Source organism: Oncorhynchus gorbuscha, linkage group LG02 (assembly GCF_021184085.1).
Source record: "Oncorhynchus gorbuscha isolate QuinsamMale2020 ecotype Even-year linkage group LG02, OgorEven_v1.0, whole genome shotgun sequence".
In the NCBI taxonomy this organism is placed as follows: Eukaryota; Metazoa; Chordata; class Actinopteri; order Salmoniformes; family Salmonidae; genus Oncorhynchus; species Oncorhynchus gorbuscha.
The window spans coordinates 105,628,073-105,650,603 of record NC_060174.1 but is presented as its reverse complement, the minus strand read 5'-3'; the positions used below and the strand labels follow the sequence as shown (position 1 = coordinate 105,650,603).

General features: G+C 63.6%; 1 pseudogene; it reads right to left on the bottom strand.

The window, feature by feature from the left end:
• LOC123990890 overlaps positions 1–22,531 on the bottom strand; it is a 48,962-nt pseudogene that overhangs the window by 2,329 nt on the left and 24,102 nt on the right.

Sequence of the window (22,531 nt, the reverse complement as noted above, 5' to 3'; positions counted from 1 at the left end):
ATCCTATCTAGAGACATCTCTTATCTAATCTAGAGACATCTCTTATCCTATCCAGGGACATCTCTCATCCTATCCAGGGACATCTCTTATCCAGGGACATCTCTTATCCAGGGACATCTCTTATCCTATCCAGGGACATCTCTCATCTAGAGACATCTCTCATCTAGAGACATCTCTCATCTAGAGACATCTCTCATCTAGAGACATCTCTCATCTAGAGACATCTCTCATCTAGAGACATCTCTCATCTAGAGACATCTCTCATCTAGAAACATCTCTTATCCTATCCAGGGACATCTCTTATCCAGGGACATCTCTTATCCTATCCAGGGACATCTCTCATCTAGAGACATCTCTCATCTAGAGACATCTCTCATCTAGAGACATCTCTCATCTAGAGACATCTCGACTTCTTGATTGACGCTTAACAAACCTGCAGTGATGACGTCTCTTGGCCATCCAGAATTCACAGTCACAGTTGAAACAATGAGAGGCCATGTGATCAGGCACCCACCTCGTGACCTACACACACACACACACACACACACACACACACACACACACACACACACACACACACACACACACACACACACACACACACACACACACACACACACACACACACACACACACACACACACACATTAGAACAGTGTGCGGCAGATGGGTATCTGGGGCAGAAAGGTAAAAGGAGAGTGGGAGGGGCTGTAGTGTTCAATGTAGTATAAGGTTAGATGTAGGGGTTAGGTGTTGGGATTAGGGGGTTGGGATAGGTGTTGGGATTAGGGGGTTGGGGTTAGGGGGTTGGGGTTAGGTGTTGGGATTAGGGGGTTGGGATTAGGGGGTTGGGGTTAGGTATTGGGGTTAGGGGGCTATGTGTTGGGAATAGGGAGTTAGGTGGTAGGGTGTTGGGATTAGGTGTTGGGGTTAGGATTAGGGGGTTGGGTATTGGGATTAGGGGGTTGGGTGTTGGGGTTAGGAATTGGGGTTAGGGGGCTAGGTGTTGGGATTAGGGGTTGGGCGGTAGGGTGTTGGGATTAGGGGCTAGGTGGTGGGGTTAGGGGCTAGGTTTTGGGATTAGGGGTTGGGCGGTAGGGTGTTGGGATTAGGGGGCTAGGTGGTGGGGGCTAGGTGGTGGTGTTGGGTATTGGGGGATAGGTGGTGGGGTGTTGGGGTTAGGTATTAAGGTAGGGTATTGGGGCTAGGTGTTGGGGTTAGGGGCTAGGTGGTGGGGTTAGGGGCTAGGTGGTGGGGTATTGGAGTTAGGGGGCTAGGTGGTGGGGTATTGGAGTTTGGTATTGGGGTGGTGGGGTATTGGGGTTAGGGGGTATTGGGGTTAGGTATTGGGGTGGTGGGTATTGGGGCTAGGTGTTGGGGTATTGGAGTTAGGTATTGGGGTGGGGGGTATTGGGGTTAGGTATGGGGTGGTGGGGTATTGGGGTGGTGGGGTTAAGGGGCTAGGTGGTGGGGTATTTGGGTTAGGTATTGGGGTGGGGGGTATTGGGGTTAAGGGGCTAGGTGGTGGGGTATTGGGGTTAAGGGGCTAGGTGGTGGGGTATTGGGGTTAGGTGGTGGGGTATTGGGGTTAGGTATTGGGGTGGTGGGGTATTGGGTTTAGGGGGCTAGGTAATGGATTATTGGGATATGGTAGTGGGGTGGTGGGGCATTGGAGTTAGGGGCTAGGTAATGGGGTATGGTAGTGGGGTTAGGGGGCTAGGTGGTGGGGTATTGGGTTTAGGGGGCTAGGTATTGGGGTATTGGGGTATGGTATTGGGCTGGTGGGGTATTGTGGTATGGTGTTGGGCTGGTGGGGTATTGGGGTTAGGGGGCTAGGTAATGGGGTATTGTGGTATGGTATTGGGCTGGTGGGGTATTGGGGTTAGGGGGCTAGGTAATGGGGTATTGTGGTATGGTATTGGGCTGGTGGGGTATTGGGGTTAGGGGGCTAGGTAATGGGGTATTGTGGTATGGTATTGGGCTGGTGGGGTATTGGGGTTAGGGGGCTAGGTAATGGGGTATTGTGGTATGGTATTGGGCTGGTGGGGTATTGTGGTATGGTTATATATAAGAAGCAGTAGAGAGAGAAACCTGCAGTAGACTATGAGGAACGCTGACCTCTGTGTCCTTCTGCTCTACTCTGTCCCAGCTGCCCTCTGAGAAACGGTCCTCGCTGTGGTCTGACAGACTGTCCTCCTCATCACTGTCGTCTGACTCACGCAGACAAGTCTGGAGACGGAGAGGACACAGGTTAACATGAGAGGGAGGGTGACGAGACGAGAGGGAGGGTGACGAGACGAGAGGGAGGGTGACGAGACGAGAGGGAGGGTGACGTGGCGAGAGGGAGGGTGACGAGAGGGAGGGAGGGAGACGAGAGGGAGGGAGACGAGAGGGAGGGAGACGTGGCGAGAGGGAGGGAGGGAGACGAGAGGGAGGGAGACGTGGCGAGAGGGAGGGAGACGTGACGAGAGGGAGGGAGACGTGATGAGAGGGAGGGAGGGAGACGAGAGGGAGGGAGACGTGGCGAGAGGGAGGGTGACGTGGCGAGAGGGAGGGAGGGAGACGAGAGAGAGGGAGGGAGGGAGACGAGAGAGAGGGAGGGAGGGAGACGAAGAGAGAGGGAGGGAGGGAGACGAAGAGAGAGGGAGGGAGGGAGACGAGAGAGAGAGTGAGGGAGGGAGACGAAGAGAGAGGGAGGGAGGGAGACGAGAGAGAGAGAGGGAGGGAGGAGAGAGAGAGAGAGGGAGACGAGAGAGAGGAGGGAGGGAGACGAGAGAGGGAGGGTGATGAGACGAGAGGGAGGGTGACGAGACGAGAGGGAGGGTGACGAGACGAGAGGGAGGGTGACGAGACGAGAGGGAGGGAGGGTGACGAGACGAGAGGGAGGGTGACGAGACGAGAGGGAGGGTGACGAGAGAAGAGAGGGAGCGTGACGAGAGACGAGAGGGAGGGTGACGAGAGGGAGGGTGACGAGACGAGAGGGAGGGTGACGAGACGAGAGGGTGACGAGACGAGAGGGAGGGTGACAGGGTGATGTGAGGGAGGGAGACGTGGCGAGAGAGAGGAGACGTGGTGAGAGGGAGGGAGGTTGACGAGGCGGGGAGGGAGGGTGACGAGAGGGAGGGAGGCGAGAGGGAGGGAGACGTGGCGAGAGGGAGGGTGACGAGAGGGAGGGAGGGAGACGAGAGGGATGGAGACGAGAGGGAGGGAGACGTGGCGAGAGGGAGGGAGGGAGACGAGAGGGAGGGAGACGTGGCGAGAGGGAGGGAGACGTGGTGAGAGGGAGGGAGACGTGGTGAGAGGGAGGGAGGTTGACGAGACGGGAGGGAGGGTGATGAGAGGGAGGGAGGCGAGAGGGAGGGTGACAGGGTGATGTGAGGGAGGGAGACGTGGCGAGAGAGAGGGAGACGTGGTGAGAGGAGGGAGGTTGACGAGACGGGAGGGAGGGTGACGAGAGGGAGGGAGGCGAGAGGGAGGGAGACGTGGCGAGAGGGAGGGTGACGAGAGGGAGGGAGGGAGACGAGAGGGAGGGAGATGAGAGGGAGGGAGATGAGAGGGAGGGAGACGTGGCGAGAGGGAGGGAGGGAGGGAGACGAGAGAGAGGGAGGGTGATGAGACGAGAGGGAGGGTGACGAGACGAGAGGGAGGGTGACGAGACGAGAGGGAGGGTGACGAGACGAGAGGGAGGGTGACGAGACGAGAGGGAGGGTGACGTGGCGAGAGGGAGGGAGACGAGAGAGAGGGAGGGAGGGAGACGAGAGAGAGGGAGGGAGGGAGACGAAGAGAGGGAGGGAGGGAGACGAGAGAGAGTGAGGGAGGGAGACGAGAGAGAGAGGGAGGGAGACGAAGAGAGAGGGAGGGAGGGAGACGAGAGAGAGAGAGGGAGGGAGACGAGAGAGAGAGAGGGAGACGAGAGAGAGGGAGGGATGGTGACGAGAGAGAGGGAGGGAGGGTGACAAGAGAGAGGGAGGGAGGGAGGGTGACAAGAGAGAGGGAGGGAGGGTGATGAAGAGAGAGGGAGGGAGAGAGGGTGACGAAGAGAGAGGGAGGGAGGGAGGGTGACGAAGAGAGAGGGAGGGAGGGAGGGTGATGAAGAGAGAGGGAGGGAGGGAGGGTGATGAAGAGAGGGGAGGGTGACAGGGTGATGTGAGGAGGGAGACGTGGCGAGAGAGAGGGAGACGTGGTGAGAGGGAGGGAGGTTGACGAGACGGGAGGGAGGGTGACGAGAGGGAGGGAGGCGAGAGGGAGGGAGACGTGGCGAGAGGGAGGGTGACGAGAGGGAGGGAGGGAGACGAGAGGGAGGGAGACGAGAGGGGAGGGAGACGTGGCGAGAGGGAGGGAGGGAGACGAGAGAGAGGGAGGGTGATGAGACGAGAGGGAGGGTGACGAGACGAGAGGGAGGGTGACGAGACGAGAGGGAGGGTGACGAGACGAGAGGGAGGGTGACGTGGCGAGAGGGAGGGTGACGAGACGAGAGGGAGGGTGACGTGGCGAGAGGGAGGGAGGGAGACGAGAGAGAGGGAGGGAGGGAGACGAGAGAGAGGGAGGGAGGGAGACGAAGAGAGAGGGGGAGGGAGGGAGACGAGAGAGAGTGAGGGAGGGAGACGAAGAGAGAGGGAGGGAGGGAGACGAGAGAGAGAGGGAGGGAGGGAGGGAGACGAGAGAGAGAGAGGGAGACGAGAGAGAGGGAGGGAGGGAGACGAGAGAGAGGGAGGGATGGTGACGAGAGAGAGGGAGGGAGGGTGACAAGAGAGAGGGAGGGAGGGAGGGTGACAAGAGAGAGGAGGGAGGGTGACGAAGAGAGAGGGAGGGAGGGAGGGTGACGAAGAGAGAGGGAGGGAGGGTGATGAAGAGAGAGGGAGGGAGGGTGACGAAGAGAGGGAGGGAGGGAGGGAGGGTGACGAGAGAGAGACAGGGAGGGAGGGTGACGAGAGAGAGGGAGGGAGGGTGACGAGAGAGAGGGAGGGAGGGAGACGAGCGAGAGAGAGGGAGGGAGGGAGACGTGGCGAGAGGGAGGGTGACGTGGCGAGAGGGAGGGAGACGAGAGAGAGGAGGGAGACGAGAGAGAGGGAGACGAGAGAGAGGGAGGGAGACGAGAGAGAGAGGGAGGGAGACGAGAGAGAGGGAGGGAGGGAGGGTGACGAGAGAGAGAGGGGGGAGGGAGGATGACGAGAGAGAGAGAGGGAGGGTGACGAAGAGAGAGGGAGGGAGGGAGGGTGACGAGAGAGAGGGAGGGAGGGAGGGTGACGAAGAGAGAGGGAGGGAGGGAGGGTGTGAAGAGAGAGGGAGGGAGGGAGGGTGACGAAGAGAGGGGAGGGAGGGAGGGTGACGAAGAGAGAGGGAGGGAGGGTGACGAAGAGAGAGGGAGGGAGGGAGGGTGACGAAGAGAGAGGGAGGGAGGGAGGGTGACGAGAGAGGGAGGGAGGGAGGGTGACGAGAGAGAGGGAGGGAGGGAGGGTGACGAGAGAGAGGGAGGGAGGAGGGTGACGAGAGAGAGGGAGGGAGGGAGGGTGAAAGAGAGAGGGAGGGAGACGAGAGAGAGGGAGACGAGAGAGAGGGAGGGAGACGAGAGAGAGAGAGGGAGGGAGACGAGAGAGAGGGAGGGAGGGTGACGAGAGAGAGAGAGAGAGGGAGGGAGGGAGAGAGAGAGAGGAGGGAGGGTGACGAAGAGAGAGGGAGGGAGGGAGGGTGACAAAGAGAGAGGGAGGGAGGGAGGGTGACGAAGAGAGAGGGAGGGAGGGAGGGTGAAAGAGAGAGGGAGGGAGGGAGGGTGACGAAGAGAGAGGGAGGGAGGGAGGGTGACGAAGAGAGAGGGAGGGAGGGAGGGTGACGAAGAGAGAGGGAGGGAGGGAGGGTGACGAGAGAGAGGGAGGGAGGGAGGGTGACGAGAGAGGGGAGGGAGGGAGGGTGACGAGAGAGAGGGAGGGAGGGAGGGTGACGAGAGAGGGAGGGAGGGAGGGTGAAGAAGAGAGAGGAGGGAGGGAGGGTGAAGAGAGAGGGAGGGAGGGAGGGTGACGAAGAGAGAGGGAGGGAGGGAGGGTGACGAAGAGAGAGGGAGGGAGGGAGGGTAACGAAGAGAGAGGGAGGGGAGGGAGGGTGACGAGAGAGAGGGAGGGAGGGAGGGTGACGAGAGAGAGGGAGGGAGGGAGGGTGACGAGAGAGAGGGAGGGAGGGAGGGTGACGAGAGAGAGGGAGGGAGGGAGGGTGACGAGAGAGAGGGAGGGAGGGAGGGTGACGAGAGAGAGGGAGGGAGGGAGGGTGACGAGAGAGAGGGAGGGAGGGTGACGAGAGAGAGGGAGGGAGGGAGGGTGACGAGAGAGAGGGAGGGAGGGGGTGACGAGAGAGAGGGAGGGTGACGAGAGGGAGGGAGGGAGGCGAGAGGGATGGAGACGAGAGGGAGGGAGACGTGGCGAGAGGGAGGGAGACGAGAGGGAGGGAGACGTGGCGAGAGGGAGGGAGACGTGGTGAGAGGGAGGGAGGTTGACGAGACGGGAGGGAGGATGATGAGAAGGAGGGAGGCGAGAGGGAGGGTGACAGGGTGATGTGAGGGAGGGAGACGTGGCGAGAGAGAGGAGACGTGGTGAGAGGGAGGGAGGTTGACGAGACGGGAGGGAGGGTGACGAGAGGGAGGGAGGCGAAGGGAGGGAGACGTGGCGAGAGGGAGGGTGACGAGAGGGAGGGAGGGAGACGAGAGGGAGGGAGACGAGAGGGAGGGAGACGTGGCGAGAGGGAGGGAGACGTGGCGAGAGGGAGGGTGATGAGACGAGAGGGAGGGTGACGAGACGAGAGGGAGGGTGACGAGACGAGAGGGAGGGTGACGAGACGAGAGGGAGGGTGACGAGACGAGAGGGAGGGAGGGTGACGAGACGAGAGGGAGGGTGACGAGACGAGAGGGAGGGAGGGTGGCGAGACGAGAGGGAGGGTGACGAGAGACGAGAGGGAGGGAGGGTGACGAGACGAGAGGGAGGGTGACGAGACGAGAGGGTGACGAGACGAGAGGGTGACGAGACGAGAGGGAGGGTGACAGGGTGATGTGAGGGAGGGAGACGTGGCGAGAGAGAGGGAGACGTGGTGAGAGGGAGGGAGGTTGACGAGACGGGAGGGAGGGTGACGAGAGGGAGGGAGGCGAGAGGGAGGGAGACGTGGCGAGAGGGAGGGTGACGAGACGAGAGGGTGACGAGACGAGACGAGAGGGTGACGAGACGAGAGGGAGGGTGACAGGGTGATGTGAGGGAGGGAGACGTGGCGAGAGAGAGGGAGACGTGGTGAGAGGAGGGAGGTTGACGAGACGGGAGGGAGGGAGGGTGACAAGAGGGAGGGAGGCGAGAGGGAGGGAGACGTGGCGAGAGGGAGGGTGACGAGAGGGAGGGAGGGAGACGAGAGGGATGGAGACGAGAGGGAGGGAGACGTGGCGAGAGGGAGGGAGACGAGAGGGAGGGAGACGTGGCGAGAGGGAGGGAGGTTGACGAGACGGGGAGGGAGGGTGACGAGAGGGAGGGAGGCGAGAGGGAGGGAGACGTGGCGAGAGGGAGGGTGACGAGAGGGAGGGAGGGAGACGAGAGGGAGGGAGACGAGAGGGAGGGAGACGTGGCGAGAGGGAGGGAGGGTGATGAGACGAGAGGGAGGGTGACGAGACGAGAGGGAGGGTGACGAGACGAGAGGGAGGGTGACGAGACGAAAGGGAGGGTGACGAGACGAGAGGGAGGGTGACGAGACGAGAGGAGGGTGACGTGGCGAGAGGGAGGGAGGGAGACGAGAGAGAGGGAGGGAGGGAGACGAGAGAGAGGGAGGGAGGGAGACGAAGAGAGAGGGAGGGAGGGAGACGAGAGAGAGTGAGGGAGGGAGACGAGAGAGAGTGAGGGAGGGAGACGAAGAGAGAGGGAGGGAGGGAGACGAGAGAGAGAGAGGGAGGGAGGGAGACGAGAGAGAGAGAGGGAGACGAGAGAGAGGGAGGGAGGGAGACGAGAGAGAGGGAGGGATGGTGACGAGAGAGAGGGAGGGAGGGTGACAAGAGAGAGGGAGGGAGGGAGGGTGACAAGAGAGAGGGAGGGAGGGTGACGAAGAGAGAGGGAGGGAGAGAGGGTGACGAAGAGAGAGGGAGGGAGGGAGGGTGACGAAGAGAGAGGGAGGGAGGGAGGGTGATGAAGAGAGAGGGAGGGTGACAGGGTGATGTGAGGAGGAGACGTGGCGAGAGAGAGGGAGACGTGGTGAGAGGGAGGGAGGTTGACGAGACGGGAGGGAGGGTGACGAGAGGGAGGGAGGCGAGAGGGAGGGAGACGTGGCGAGAGGGAGGGTGACGAGAGGGGAGGGAGGGAGGCGAGAGGGAGGGTGACGAGAGGGAGGGAGGGAGACGAGAGGGAGGGAGACGAGAGGGAGGGAGACATGGCGAGAGGGAGGGAGGGAGACGAGAGAGAGGGAGGGTGATGAGACGAGAGGGAGGGTGACGAGACGAGAGGGAGGGTGACGAGACGAGAGGGAGGGTGACGAGACGAGAGGGAGGGAGGGTGACGAGACGAGAGGGAGGGTGACGAGACGAGAGGGAGGGTGATGTGGCGAGAGGGAGGGAGGGAGACGAGAGAGAGAGGGAGGGAGACGAGAGAGAGGGAGGGAGGGAGACGAAGAGAGAGGGAGGGAGGGAGACGAGAGAGAGGGAGGGAGGGAGACGAGAGAGAGTGAGGGAGGGAGACGAAGAGAGAGAGAGGAGGGAGACGAGAGAGAGAGAGGGAGGGAGGGAGACGAGAGAGAGAGAGGGAGACGAGAGAGAGGGAGGGAGACGAGAGAGGGAGGGATGATGACGAAAGAGAGGGAGGGAGGGTGACAAGAGAGAGGGAGGGAGGGAGGGTGACAAGAGAGAGGAGGGAGGGTGACGAAGAGAGAGGGAGGGAGAGAGGGTGACGAAGAGAGAGGGAGGGAGGGAGGGTGACGAAGAGAGAGGGAGGGAGGGTGATGAAGAGAGAGGGAGGGAGGGTGACGAAGAGAGAGGGAGGGAGGGAGGGTGACGAGAGAGAGACAGGGAGGGAGGGTGACGAGAGAGAGGGAGGGAGGGTGACGAGAGAGAGGGAGGGAGACGAACGAGAGAGAGGGAGGGAGACGTGGCGAGAGGGAGGGTGACGTGGCGAGAGGGAGGGAGACGAGAGAGAGGGAGGGAGACGAGAGAGAGGGAGGGAGACGAGAGAGAGGGAGGGAGACGAGAGAGAGAGAGGGAGGGAGACGAGAGAGAGAGAGGGAGACGAGAGAGAGGGAGGGAGGGAGACGAGAGAGGGAGGGAGGGAGACGAGAGAGGAGGGATGGTGACGAGAGAGAGGGAGGGAGGGTGACAAGAGAGAGGGAGGGAGGGGTGACGAGAGAGAGGGAGGGAGGGAGGGTGACGAGAGAGAGGGAGGGAGGGAGGGTGACGAGAGAGAGGGAGGGAGGGAGGGTGACGAGAGAGAGGGAGGGAGGGAGGGAGACGAGAGAGGGAGGGAGACGAGAGAGAGGAGGGAGACGAGAGAGAGGGAGGGAGACGAGAGAGAGAGAGGGAGGGAGAGGAGAGGAGAGAGAGGGAGGGAGGGAGACGAGAGAGAGAGAGGGAGACGAGAGAGAGGGAGGGAGACGAGAGAGGGAGGGATGGTGACGAAAGAGAGGGAGGGAGGGTGACAAGAGAGAGGGAGGGAGGGAGACAAGAGAGAGGGAGGGAGGGTGACGAAGAGAGAGGGAGGGAGAGAGGGTGACGAAGAGAGAGGGAGGGAGGGAGGGTGACGAAGAGAGAGGGAGGGAGGGTGATGAAGAGAGAGGAGGGAGGGTGACGAAGAGAGAGGGAGGGAGGGAGGGTGACGAGAGAGAGACAGGGAGGGAGGGTGACGAGAGAGGGAGGGAGGGTGACGAGAGAGAGGGAGGGAGAACGAGAGAGAGAGGGAGGGAGACGTGGCGAGAGGGAGGGTGACGGGCGAGAGGGAGGGAGACGAGAGAGAGGGAGGGAGACGAGAGAGAGGAGGGAGACGAGAGAGAGGGAGGGAGACGAGAGAGAGAGAGGGAGGGAGACGAGAGAGAGAGAGGAGACGAGAGAGAGGGAGGGAGGGAGACGAGAGAGGAGGGAGGAGAGAGAGAGGGAGGGATGGTGACGAGAGAGAGGGAGGGAGGGTGACAAGAGAGAGGGAGGGAGGGTGACGAGAGAGAGGGAGGGAGGGAGGGTGACGAGAGAGAGGGAGGGAGGGAGGGTGACGAGAGAGAGGGAGGGAGGGAGGGTGACGAGAGAGAGGGAGGGAGGGAGGGAGACGAGAGAGAGGGAGGGAGACGAGAGAGAGGGAGGGAGACGAGAGAGAGGGAGGGAGACGAGAGAGAGAGAGGGAGGGAGAGGAGAGAGAGAGACGAGAGAGAGGGAGGGAGACGAGAGAGGGAGGGATGGTGACGAGAGAGAGGGAGGGAGGGTGACAAGAGAGAGGGAGGGAGGGAGGGTGACAAGAGAGAGGGAGGGAGGGAGGGTGACGAGAGAGAGGGAGGGAGGGTGACGAGAGAGAGGGAGGGAGGGAGGGTGACGAGAGAGAGGAGGGAGGGAGGGTGACGAGAGAGAGGGAGGGAGGGAGGGTGACGAGAGAGAGGGAGGGAGGGAGGGTGACGAGAGAGAGGGAGGGAGGGAGGGTGAGAGAGAGGGAGGGAGGGAGGGTGACGAGAGAGGGGAGGGAGGGTGACGAGAGAGAGGGAGGGAGGGAGGGTGACGAGAGAGAGGAGGGAGGGAGGGTGACGAGAGAGAGGGAGGGAGGGAGGGTGACGAGAGAGAGGGAGGGAGGGAGGGTGACGAGAGAGAGGGAGGGAGGGAGGGTGACGAAGAGAGAGGGAGGGAGGGAGGGTGACGAAGAGAGAGGGAGGGAGGGAGGGTGACGAAGAGAGAGGGAGGGAGGGAGGGTGACGAAGAGAGAGGGAGGGAGGGAGGGTGACGAAGAGAGAGGGAGGGAGGGTGACGAGAGAGAGGGAGGGAGGGAGGGTGACGAGAGAGAGGGAGGGAGGGAGGGTGACGAGAGAGAGGGAGGGAGGGAGGGTGACGAGAGAGAGGGAGGGAGGGAGGGTGACGAGAGAGAGGGAGGGAGGGTGACGAGAGAGAGGAGGGAGGGAGGGTGACGAGAGAGAGGGAGGGTGACGAGAGGGAGGGAGGGAGACGAGAGGGATGGAGACGAGAGGGAGGGAGACGTGGCGAGAGGGAGGGAGGGAGACGAGAGGGAGGGAGACGTGGCGAGAGGGAGGGAGACGTGGTGAGAGGGAGGGAGGTTGACGAGACGGGAGGGAGGGTGATGAGAGGGAGGGAGGCGAGAGGGAGGGTGACAGGGTGATGTGAGGGAGGGAGACGTGGCGAGAGAGAGGGAGACGTGGTGAGAGGGAGGGAGGTTGACGAGACGGGAGGGAGGGTGACGAGAGGGGAGGGAGGCGAGAGGGAGGGAGACGTGGCGAGAGGGAGGGTGACGAGAGGGAGGGAGGGAGACGAGAGGGAGGGAGACGTGGCGAGAGGGAGGGAGGAGACGTGGCGAGAGGGAGGGTGATGAGACGAGAGGGAGGGTGACGAGACGAGAGGGAGGGTGACGAGACGAGAGGGAGGGTGACGAGACGAGAGGGAGGGAGGGTGACGAGACGAGAGGGAGGGTGACGAGACGAGAGGGAGGGTGACGAGAGAAGAGAGGGAGCGTGACGAGAGACGAGAGGGAGGGTGACGAGAGGGAGGGTGACGAGACGAGAGGGAGGGTGACGAGACGAGAGGGTGACGAGACGAGAGGGAGGGTGACAGGGTGATGTGAGGAGGGAGACGTGGCGAGAGAGAGGGAGACGTGGTGAGAGGGAGGGAGGTTGACGAGACGGGAGGGAGGGAGGGTGACGAGAGGGAGGGGAGGCGAGAGGGAGGGAGACGTGGCGAGAGGGAGGGTGACGAGAGGGAGGGAGACGAGAGGGATGGAGACGAGAGGGAGGGAGACGTGGCGAGAGGGAGGGAGACGTGGTGAGAGGGAGGGAGGTTGACGAGACGGGAGGGAGGGTGATGAGAGGGAGGGAGGCGAGAGGGAGGGTGACAGGGTGATGTGAGGAGGGAGACGTGGCGAGAGAGAGGGAGACGTGGTGAGAGGGAGGGAGGTTGACGAGACGGGAGGGAGGGTGACGAGAGGGAGGGAGGCGAGAGGGAGGGAGACGTGGCGAGAGGGAGGGTGACGAGAGGGAGGGAGGGAGACGAGAGGGAGGGAGACGAGAGGGAGGGAGACGTGGCGAGAGGGAGGGAGACGTGACGAGAGGGAGGGAGACGTGACGAGAGGGAGGGAGGGAGACGAGAGGGAGGGAGACGTGGCGAGAGGGAGGGTGACGTGGCGAGAGGGAGGGAGACGAGAGAGAGGGAGGGAGACGAGAGAGGGAGGGAGGGAGACGAAGAGAGAGGAGGGAGGGAGACGAGAGAGAGTGAGGGAGGGAGACGAAGAGAGAGGGAGGGAGGGAGACGAGAGAGAGAGAGGGAGGGAGGGAGACGAGAGAGAGAGAGGGAGACGAGAGAGAGGGAGGGAGGGAGACGAGAGAGAGGGAGGGAGACGAGAGAGAGGGAGGGATGGTGACGAGAGAGAGGGAGGGTGACAAGAGAGAGGGAGGGAGGGAGGGTGACGAAGAGAGAGGGAGGGAGGGAGGGTGACGAAGAGAGAGGGAGGGAGGGAGGGTGACGAAGAGAGGGAGGGAGGGTGACGAAGAGAGAGGGAGGGAGGGAGGGAGGGTGACGAGAGAGAGACAGGGAGGGAGGGTGACGAGAGAGAGGGAGGGAGGGTGACGAGAGAGAGGGAGGGAGGGAGACGAGCGAGAGAGAGGGAGGGAGGGAGACGTGGCGAGAGGGAGGGTGACGTGGCGAGAAGGAGGAGACGAGAGAGAGGGAGGGAGACGAGAGAGGGGAGGGAGACGAGAGAGAGGGAGGGAGACGAGAGAGAGGGAGGGAGACGAGAGAGAGGAGGGAGACGAGAGAGAGGGAGGGAGACGAGAGAGAGAGAGGGAGGGAGGGAGACGAGAGAGAGAGGGAGGGAGGGTGAAGAGAGAGGGAGGGAGGGAGGGAGGGTGACGAAGAGAGAGGGAGGGAGGGAGGGTGACGAAGAGAGAGGGAGGGAGGGAGGGTGACGAAGAGAGAGGGAGGGAGGGAGGGTGACGAAGAGAGAGGGAGGGAGGGAGGGTGACGAAGAGAGAGGGAGGGAGGGTGACGAAGAGAGAGGGAGGGAGGGAGGGTGACGAAGAGAGAGGGAGGGAGGGAGGGTGACGAAGAGAGAGGGAGGGAGGGAGGGTGACGAAGAGAGAGGGAGGGAGGGAGGGTGACGAAGAGAGAGGGAGGGAGGGTGACGAGAGAGAGGGAGGGAGGGAGGGTGACGAGAGAGAGGGAGGGAGGGAGGGAGGGTGACGAGAGAGAGGAGGGAGGGAGGGTGACGAGAGAGAGGGAGACGAGAGAGAGGGAGGGAGGGTGACGAGAGAGAGGGAGGGAGGGAGGGTGACGAGAGAGAGGGAGGGAGGGAGACGAGCGAGAGAGAAAGGGAGGGAGACGTGGCGAGAGGAGGGTGACGTGGCGAGAAGGAGGGAGACGAGAGAGAGGGAGGGAGACGAGAGAGAGGGAGGGAGACGAGAGAGAGGGAGGGAGACGAGAGAGGGAGGGAGGGAGACGAGAGAGAGGGAGGGAGGGAGACGAGAGAGAGGGAGGGAGGGAGACGAGAGAGGAGGGAGGGAGGGTGACGAGAGGGAGGGTGACGAGAGGGAGGGAGGGTGACGAGAGGGAGGGAGGGAGACGAGAGGAGAGGGAGGGTGACGAGAGGGAGGGAGGGTGACGAGGAGGGAGGAGGGTGACGAGAGAGAGGGAGACGAAGGAGGGAGACGTGGCGAGAGAGGGAGACGTGACGAGAGGGAGGGAGACGTGACGAGGAGGGGAGGGAGGGAGACGAGAGGGAGAGGAGACGGGCGAGAGGGAGGGTGACGTGGCGAGAGGGAGGGAGGGAGACGAGAGAGAGGGAGGAGACGAGAGAGAGGGAGGGAGGGAGACGAAGAGAGAGGGAGGAGGGAGACGAGAGAGAGTGAGGAGGGAGACGTGGCGAGAGGGAGGGAGACGTGGCGAGAGGGAGGGTGACGAGAGGAGGGAGACGAGAGGGATGGAGACGAGAGGGAGGGAGACGTGGCGAGAGGGAGGGAGGGAGACGAGAGGGAGGGAGACGTGGCGAGAGGGAGGAGACGTGGTGAGAGGGAGGAGGTTGACGAGACGGGAGGGAGGGTGATGAGAGGAGGGAGGCGAGAGGGAGGGTGACAGGGTGATGTGAGGAGGAGACGTGGCGAGAGAGAGGAGACGTGGTGAGAGGGAGGGAGGTTGACGAGACGGGAGGGAGGGTGACGAGAGGGAGGAGGCGAGAGGGAGGGAGACGTGGCGAGAGGGAGGGGTGACGAGAGGGAGGGAGGGAGACGAGAGGGAGGGAGACGAAAGGGAGGGAGACGTGGCGAGAGGGAGGGAGACGTGACGAGAGGGAGGGAGACGTGACGAGAGGGAGGGAGGGAGACGAGAGGGAGGGAGACGTGGCGAGAGGGAGGGTGACGGGCGAGAGGGAGGGAGGGAGACGAGAGAGGGAGGGAGGGAGACGAGAGAGAGGGAGGGAGGGAGACGAAGAGAGGAGAGGGAGGGAGACGAGAGAGAGTGAGGGAGGGAGACGAAGAGAGAGGGAGGAGGAGACGAGAGAGAGAGAGGGAGGGAGGGGAGACGAGAGAGAGAGAGAGAGGAGACGAGAGAGAGGGAGAGAGGGAGACGAGAGAGAGGGAGGGAGACGAGAGAGAGGGAGGGATGGTGACGAGAGAGAGGGAGGGAGGGTGACAAAGAGAGAGGGAGGGAGGGAGGGTGACGAAGAGAGAGGGAGGGAGGGAGGGTGACGAGAGAGGGAGGAGGGAGGGTGACGAGGGAGGGAGGGAGGGTGACGAAGAGAGAGGGAGGGAGGGAGGGAGGGTGACGAGAGAGAGACAGGGAGGGAGGGGACGAGAGAGAGGGAGGGAGGGTGACGAGAGAGAGGGAGGGAGGGAGACGAGAGAGAGGGAGGGAGGGAGACGTGGCGAGAGGGAGGGGTGACGTGGCGAGAAGGAGGGAGACGAGAGAGAGGAGGGAGACTTAGAGAGAGAGAGGGAGACGAGAGAGAGGGAGGGAGACGAGAGAGAGGGAGGGAGACGAGAGAGAGGGAGGGAGACGAGAGAGAGGGAGGGAGACGAGAGAGAGAGAGGGAGGGAGACGAGAGAGAGAGAGGGAGGGAGGGTGAAGAGAGAGGGAGGGAGGGAGGGTGACGAAGAGAGAGGGAGGGAGGGAGGGTGACGAAGAGAGAGGGAGGGAGGGAGGGTGACGAAGAGAGAGGGAGGGAGGGAGGGTGACGAAGAGAGAGGGAGGGAGGGAGGGGTGAAGAGAGAGGGAGGGAGGGAGGGTGACGAAGAGAGAGGGAGGGAGGGAGGGTGACGAAGAGAGAGGGAGGGAGGGAGGGTGACGAAGAGAGAGGGAGGGAGGGAGGGTGACGAAGAGAGAGGGAGGGAGGGAGGGTGAAAGAGAGAGGGAGGGAGGGAGGGTGACGAAGAGAGAGGGAGGGAGGGTGACGAGAGAGAGGGAGGGAGGGAGGGTGACGAGAGAGAGGGAGGGAGGAGGGAGGGTGACGAGAGAGAGGGAGGGAGGGAGGGTGGCGAGAGAGAGAGGGAGACGAGAGAGAGGGAGGGAGGGAGGTGACGAGAGAGAGGGAGGGAGGGAGGGTGACGAGAGAGAGGAGGGAGGGAGACGAGCGAGAGAGAGGGAGGGAGGAGACGTGGCGAGAGGGAGGGTGACGATGGGAGGGAGGGTGTGACGAGAGAGAGAGAGAGAGAGAGGGAGGGAGGGTGACGAGAGAGAGAGAGAGAGAGAGGAGGGAGGGAGGGAGGGAGGGTGACGAGAGAGAGGGAGGGAGGGAGGGAGGGTGACGAGAGAGAGGGAGGGAGGGAGGGTGACGAGAGAGAGGGAGACGAGAGAGAGGGAGGGAGGGAGGGTGACGAGAGAGAGGGAGGGAGGGAGGGTGACGAGAGAGAGGGAGGGAGGGAGACGAGCGAGAGAGAGGGAGGGAGGGAGACGTGGCGAGAGGGAGGGTGACGTGGCGAGAAAGGAGGGAGACGAGAGAGAGGGAGGGAGACGAGAGAGAGGGAGGGAGACGAGAGAGAGGAGAGGAGACGAGAGAGAGGGAGGGAGGGAGACGAGAGAGAGGGAGGGAGGGAGACGAGAGAGAGGGAGGGAGGGAGGGAGACGAGAGAGAGGAGGGAGGGGGTGACGAGAGGAGGGTGAGAGAGGAGGGAGGGTGACGAGAGGGAGGGAGGGTGACGAGAGGGAGGGAGGGTGACGAGAGGGAGGGAGGGTGACGAGAGGGAGGGAGGGTGACGAGAGGGAGGGAGGGTGACGAGAGAGAGAGAGAGAGAGAGAGGGAGGGAGGGAGGGAGGGAGGGTGACGAGAGAGAGGGAGGGAGAGAGGGAGGGTGACGAGAGAGAGGGAGGGAGAGAGGGAGGGTGACGAGAGGGAGGGAGGGAGGGTGACGAGAGGGAGGGAGGGAGGGAGACGAGAGGGAGGAGGAGACGAGAGGGAGGGAGGGAGGGTGACGAGAGAGAGAGAGAGAGGGAGGGAGGGAGGGAGGGTGACGAGAGAGGGAGGGAGAGAGGGAGGGTGACGAGAGAGAGGGAGGGAGAGAGGGAGGGTGACGAGAGAGAGGGAGGGAGAGAGGGAGGGTGACGAGAGGGAGGGAGGGAGGGTGACGAGGGAGGGAGAGAGGGAGGGTGACGAGAGAGAGAGAGAGAGGTGAGGGAGGGTGACGAGAGAGAGAGAGAGAGAGAGGGAGGGAGGGTGACGAGAGAGAGGGAGGGAGGGAGACGAGAAAGAGGGAGGGAGGGAGGGTGACGAGAGAGAGGGAGGGAGGGAGAAGAGAGAGAGGGAGGGAGGGAGATGAGAGAGAGGGAGGGAGGGAGGGAGGTGACGAGAGAGAGGAGGGAGAGAGGGAGGGTGACGAGAGAGAGGGAGGGAGACGAGAGAGAGGGAGGGAGACGAGAGAGAGGGAGGGAGACGAGAGAGAGGGAGGGAGACGAGAGAGAGAGAGGGGAGGGAGGGAGACGAGAGAGAGAGAGGAGGGAGGGTGAAGAGAGAGGGAGGGAGGGAGGGAGGGTGACGAAGAGAGGGAGGGAGGGAGGGTGACGAAGAGAGAGGGAGGGAGGGAGGGTGACGAAGAGAGAGGGAGGGAGGGAGGGTGACGAAGAGAGAGGGAGGGAGGGAGGGTGACGAAGAGAGAGGGAGGGAGGGTGACGAAGAGAGAGGGAGGGAGGGTGACGAGAGAGAGGGAGGGAGGGAGGGTGACGAGAGAGAGGAGGGAGGGAGGGAGGGTGAGAGAGAGGGAGGGAGGGAGGGTGACGAGAGAGGGAGACGAGAGGAGGAGGGAGGGAGGGTGACGAGAGAGAGGGAGGGAGGGAGGGTGAGAGAGAGAGGGAGGGAGAGAGAGCGAGAGAGAGGGAGGGGGAGACGTGGCGAGAGGGAGGGTGACGTGGCGAGAAGGAGGGAGACGAGAGAGAGGGAGGGAGACGAGAGAGAGGGAGGGAGACGAGAGAGGGAGGGAGGGAGACGAGAGAGAGGGAGGGAGGGAGACGAGAGAGGGAGGGAGGAGACGAGAGGGGAGGGAGGGTGACGAGAGGGAGGAGGGTGACGAGAGGGAGGGAGGGTGACGAGAGGGAGGGAGGGTGACGAGAGGGAGGGAGGGTGACGAGAGGGAGGGAGGGTGACGAGAGGGAGGGAGGGTGACGAGAGGAGGGAGGGGTGACGAGAGGGAGGGAGGGTGACGAGAGAGAGAGAGAGAGGAGGGAGGGAGGGAGGGAGGGAGGGTGACGAGAGAGAGGAGGGAGGAGGGAGGGTGAGGAGAGAGGGAGGGAGAGAGGAGGGAGGGTGACGAGAGGGAGGGAGGGAGACGAGAGGGAGGGAGGGAGACGAGAGGGAGGGAGGGAGGGTGAGAGAGAGAGAGAGAGGAGGGAGGGAGGGAGGAGGGTGATTTCGAGAGAGAGGGAGGGAGAGAGGGAGGGTGACGAGAGAGAGGGAGGGAGAGAGGGAGGGTGACGAGAGAGAGGGAGGGAGAGAGGGAGGGTGACGAGAGGAGGAGGGAGGGTGACGAGAGGGAGGGAGAGAGGGAGGGTGACGAGAGAGAGAGAGAGGGAGGGAGGGTGACGAGAGAGAGAGAGAGAGAGGGAGGGAGGGTGACGAGAGAGAGGGAGGGAGGGAGACGAGAAAGAGGGAGGGAGGGAGGGTGACGAGAGAGGGGAGGGAGGGAGAAGAGAGGAGGAGATGAGAGAGAGGGAGGGAGGGAGGGTGACGAGAGAGAGGGAGGGAGAGAGGGAGGGTGACGAGAGAGAGGGAGGGAGAGAGGAGGGTGACGAGAGAGAGGGAGGAGAGAGGGAGGGTGACGAGAGAGAGGGAGGGAGAGAGGGAGGGTGACGAGAGAGAGGGAGGGAGGGTGACGAGAGGGAGGGAGGAGGGTGACGAGAGGGAGGGAGAGAGGGAGGGTGACGAGAGGGAGGGAGGGTGACGAGAGAGAGGGAGGGATGGTGACGAGAGAGAGGGAGGGAGGGTGACAAGAGAGAGGGAGGGGGAGGGTGACGAAGAGAGAGGGAGGGAGGGAGGGTGACGAAGAGAGAGGGAGGGAGGGAGGGTGACGAAGAGAGAGGGAGGAGGGAGGGTGACGAAGAGAGAGGGAGGGAGGGAGGGAGGGTGACGAGAGAGAGACAGGGAGGGAGGGTGACGAGAGAGAGGAGGGAGGGTGACGAGAGAGAGGGAGGGAGGGAGACGAGCGAGAGAGAGGGAGGAGGGAGACGTGGCGAGAGGGAGGGTGACGTGGCGAGAAGGAGGGAGACGAGAGAGAGGGAGGGAGACGAGAGAGAGGGAGGGAGACGAGAGAGAGGGAGGGAGACGAGAGAGGGGAGGGAGACGAGAGAGAGGGAGGGAGACGAGAGAGAGGGAGGGAGACGAGAGAGAGAGAGGGAGGGAGGGAGAGAGAGAGAGAGGGAGGGAGGGTGAAGAGAGAGGGGAGGGAGGGAGGGTGACGAAGAGAGAGGGAGGGAGGGAGGGTGACGAAGAGAGAGGGAGGGAGGGAGGGTGACGAAGAGAGAGGGAGGGAGGGAGGGTGACGAAGAGAGAGGGAGGGAGGGAGGGTGACGAAGAGAGAGGGAGGGAGGGTGACGAAGAGAGAGGAGGGAGGGAGGGTGACGAAGAGAGAGGGAGGGAGGGAGGGTGACGAAGAGAGAGGGAGGGAGGGAGGGTGACGAAGAGAGAGGGAGGGAGGGAGGGTGACGAAGAGAGAGGGAGGGAGGGAGGGTGACGAAGAGAGAGGGAGGGAGGGTGACGAGAGAGAGGGAGGGAGGGAGGGTGACGAGAGAGAGGGAGGGAGGGAGGGAGGGTGACGAGAGAGAGGGAGGGAGGGAGGGTGACGAGAGAGAGGGAGGGAGGGAGGGTGACGAGAGAGAGGAGGGAGACGAGAGAGAGGGAGGGAGGGAGGGTGACGAGAGGGGGAGGGAGGGAGGGTGACGAGAGAGAGGGAGGGAGGGAGGGTGACGAGAGAGAGGGAGGGAGGGAGGGTGACGAGAGAGAGGGAGGGAGGGTGACGAGAGAGAGGGAGGGAGACGAGAGAGAGGGAGGGTGACGAGAGAGAGGGAGGGAGGGAGGGTGACGAGAGGGAGGGAGGGTGACGAGAGGGAGGGAGGGTGACGAGAGGGAGGGAGGGAGACGAGAGAGAGGGAGGGAGGGAGACGAGAGAGAGGGAGGGAGGGAGACGAGAGAGAGGGAGGGAGGGAGGGAGACGAGAGAGAGGAGGGAGGGAGATGAGAGAGAGGGAGGGAGGGTGACGAGAGGGAGGGTGACGAGAGGGAGGGAGGGTGACGAGAGGGAGGGAGGGTGACGAGAGGGAGGAGGGTGTGACGAGAGGGAGGGAGGGTGACGAGAGGGAGGGAGGGTGACGAGAGGGAGGGAGGGTGACGAGAGAGAGAGAGAGAGAGAGGGAGGGAGGGAGGGAGGGAGGGTGACGAGAGAGAGGGAGGAGAGAGAGGAGGGTGACGAGAGAGAGGGAGGGAGAGAGGGAGGGTGACGAGAGGGAGGGAGGGAGGGTGACGAGAGGGAGGGAGGGAGGGAGACGAGAGGGAGGGAGGGAGACGAGAGGGAGGGAGGGAGACGAGAGGGAGGGAGGGAGGGTGACGAGAGAGAGAGAGAGGGAGGGAGGGAGGGAGGGAGGGTGACGAGAGAGAGGGAGGGAGAGAGGGAGGGTGACGAGAGAGAGGGAGGGAGAGAGGGAGGGTGACGAGAGAGGGGGAGAGAGAGGAGGGTGACGAGAGGAGGGAGGGAGGAGGGTGACGAGAGGGAGGGAGAGAGGGAGGGTGACGAGAGGAGGGAGGGTGACGAGAGAGAGAGAGAGAGAGGGAGGGAGGGTGACGAGAGAGAGAGAGAGGGAGGGAGGGTGACGAGAGAGAGGGAGGGAGGGAGACGAGAAAGAGGGAGGGAGGGAGGGTGACGAGAGAGAGGGAGGGAGGGAGGGAGACGAGAGAGAGGGAGGGAGGGAGATGAGAGAGAGGGAGGGAGGGAGGGAGGGTGACGAGAGAGAGGGAGGGAGAGAGGGAGGGTGACGAGAGAGAGGGAGGGAGAGAGGGAGGGTGACGAGAGAGAGGGAGGGAGAGAGGGAGGGTGACGAGAGAGAGGGAGGGAGAGAGGGGAGGGTGACGAGAGAGAGGGAGGGAGAGAGGGAGGGTGACGAGAGGGAGGGAGGGAGGGTGACGAGAGGGAGGGAGAGAGGGAGGGTGACGAGAGGGAGGGAGGGTGACGAGAGAGAGGGAGGGATGGTGACGAGAGAGAGGGAGGGAGGGTGACAAGAGAGAGGGAGGGAGGGTGACGAAGAGAGAGGGAGGGAGGGAGGGTGACGAAGAGAGAGGGAGGGAGGGAGGGTGACGAAGAGAGAGGGAGGGAGGGTGACGAAGAGAGAGGGAGGAGGAGGGAGGGAGGGTGACGAGAGAGAGACAGGGAGGGAGGGTGAGAGAGAGGGAGGGAGGGTGACGAGAGAGAGGGAGGGAGGGAGACGAGCGAGAGAGAGGGAGGAGGAGACGAAGCGAGAGGGAGGGTGACGGGCGAGAAGGAGGGAGACGAGAGAGAGGGAGGGAGACGAGAGAGAGGGAGGGAGACGAGAGAGAGGGAGGGAGACGAGAGAGAGGGAGGGAGACGAGAGAGAGGGAGGGAGACGAGAGAGAGAGAGGGAGGGAGGGAGACGAGAGAGAGAGAGGGAGGGAGGGTGAAGAGAGAGGGAGGGAGGGAGGGAGGGTGACGAAGAGAGAGGGAGGGAGGGAGGGTGACGAAGAGAGAGGGAGGGAGGGAGGGTGACGAAGAGAGAGGAGGGAGGGAGGGTGACGAAGAGAGAGGGAGGGAGGGAGGGTGACGAAGAGAGAGGGAGGGAGGGAGGGTGACGAAGAGAGAGGGAGGGAGGGAGGGTGACGAAGAGAGAGGGAGGGAGGGAGGGTGACGAAGAGAGAGGGAGGGAGGGAGGGTGACGAAGAGAGAGGGAGGGAGGGTGACGAGAGAGAGGGAGGGAGGGAGGGTGACGAGAGAGAGGGAGGGAGGGAGGGTGACGAGAGAGAGGGAGGGAGGGAGGGTGACGAGAGAGAGGAGGGAGACGAGAGAGAGGGAGGGAGGGAGGGTGACGAGAGAGAGGAGGGAGGGAGGGTGACGAGAGAGAGGGAGGGAGGGAGGGTGACGAGAGAGAGGGAGGGAGGGTGACGAGAGAGAGGGAGGGAGACGAGAGAGAGGGAGGGTGACGAGAGAGAGGGGAGGGAGGGAGGGTGACGAGAGGGAGGGTGACGAGAGGGAGGGGAGGGTGACGAGAGGGAGGGAGGGTGACGAGAGGGAGGGAGGGTGACGAGAGGGAGGGAGGGTGACGAGAGGGAGGGAGGGTGACGAGAGGGAGGGAGGGTGACGAGAGGGAGGGAGGGTGACGAGAGAGAGAGAGAGAGGGAGGGAGGGAGGGAGGGAGGGTGACGAGAGAGAGGGAGGGAGAGAGGGAGGGTGACGAGAGAGAGGAGGGAGAGAGGGAGGGTGACGAGAGGGAGGGAGACGAGAGGGAGGGAGGGAGGGAGACGAGAGGGAGGGAGGGAGACGAGAGGGAGGGAGGGAGGGTGACGAGAGAGAGAGAGGGAGGGAGGGAGGGAGGGTGACGAGAGAGAGGGAGGGAGAGAGGGAGGGTGACGAGAGAGAGGGAGGGAGAGAGGGAGGGTGACGAGAGAGAGGGAGGGAGAGAGGGAGGGTGACGAGAGGGAGGGAGGGAGGGTGACGAGAGGGAGGGAGAGAGGGAGGGTGACGAGAGGGAGGGAGGGTGACGAGAGAGAGAGAGAGAGAGAGGGAGGGAGGGTGACGAGAGAGAGAGAGGGAGGGAGGGTGACGAGAGAGAGGGAGGGAGGGAGACGAGAAAGAGGGAGGGAGGGAGGGTGACGAGAGAGAGGGAGGGAGGGAGGGAGACGAGAGGGAGGGAGGGAGGGAGGGTG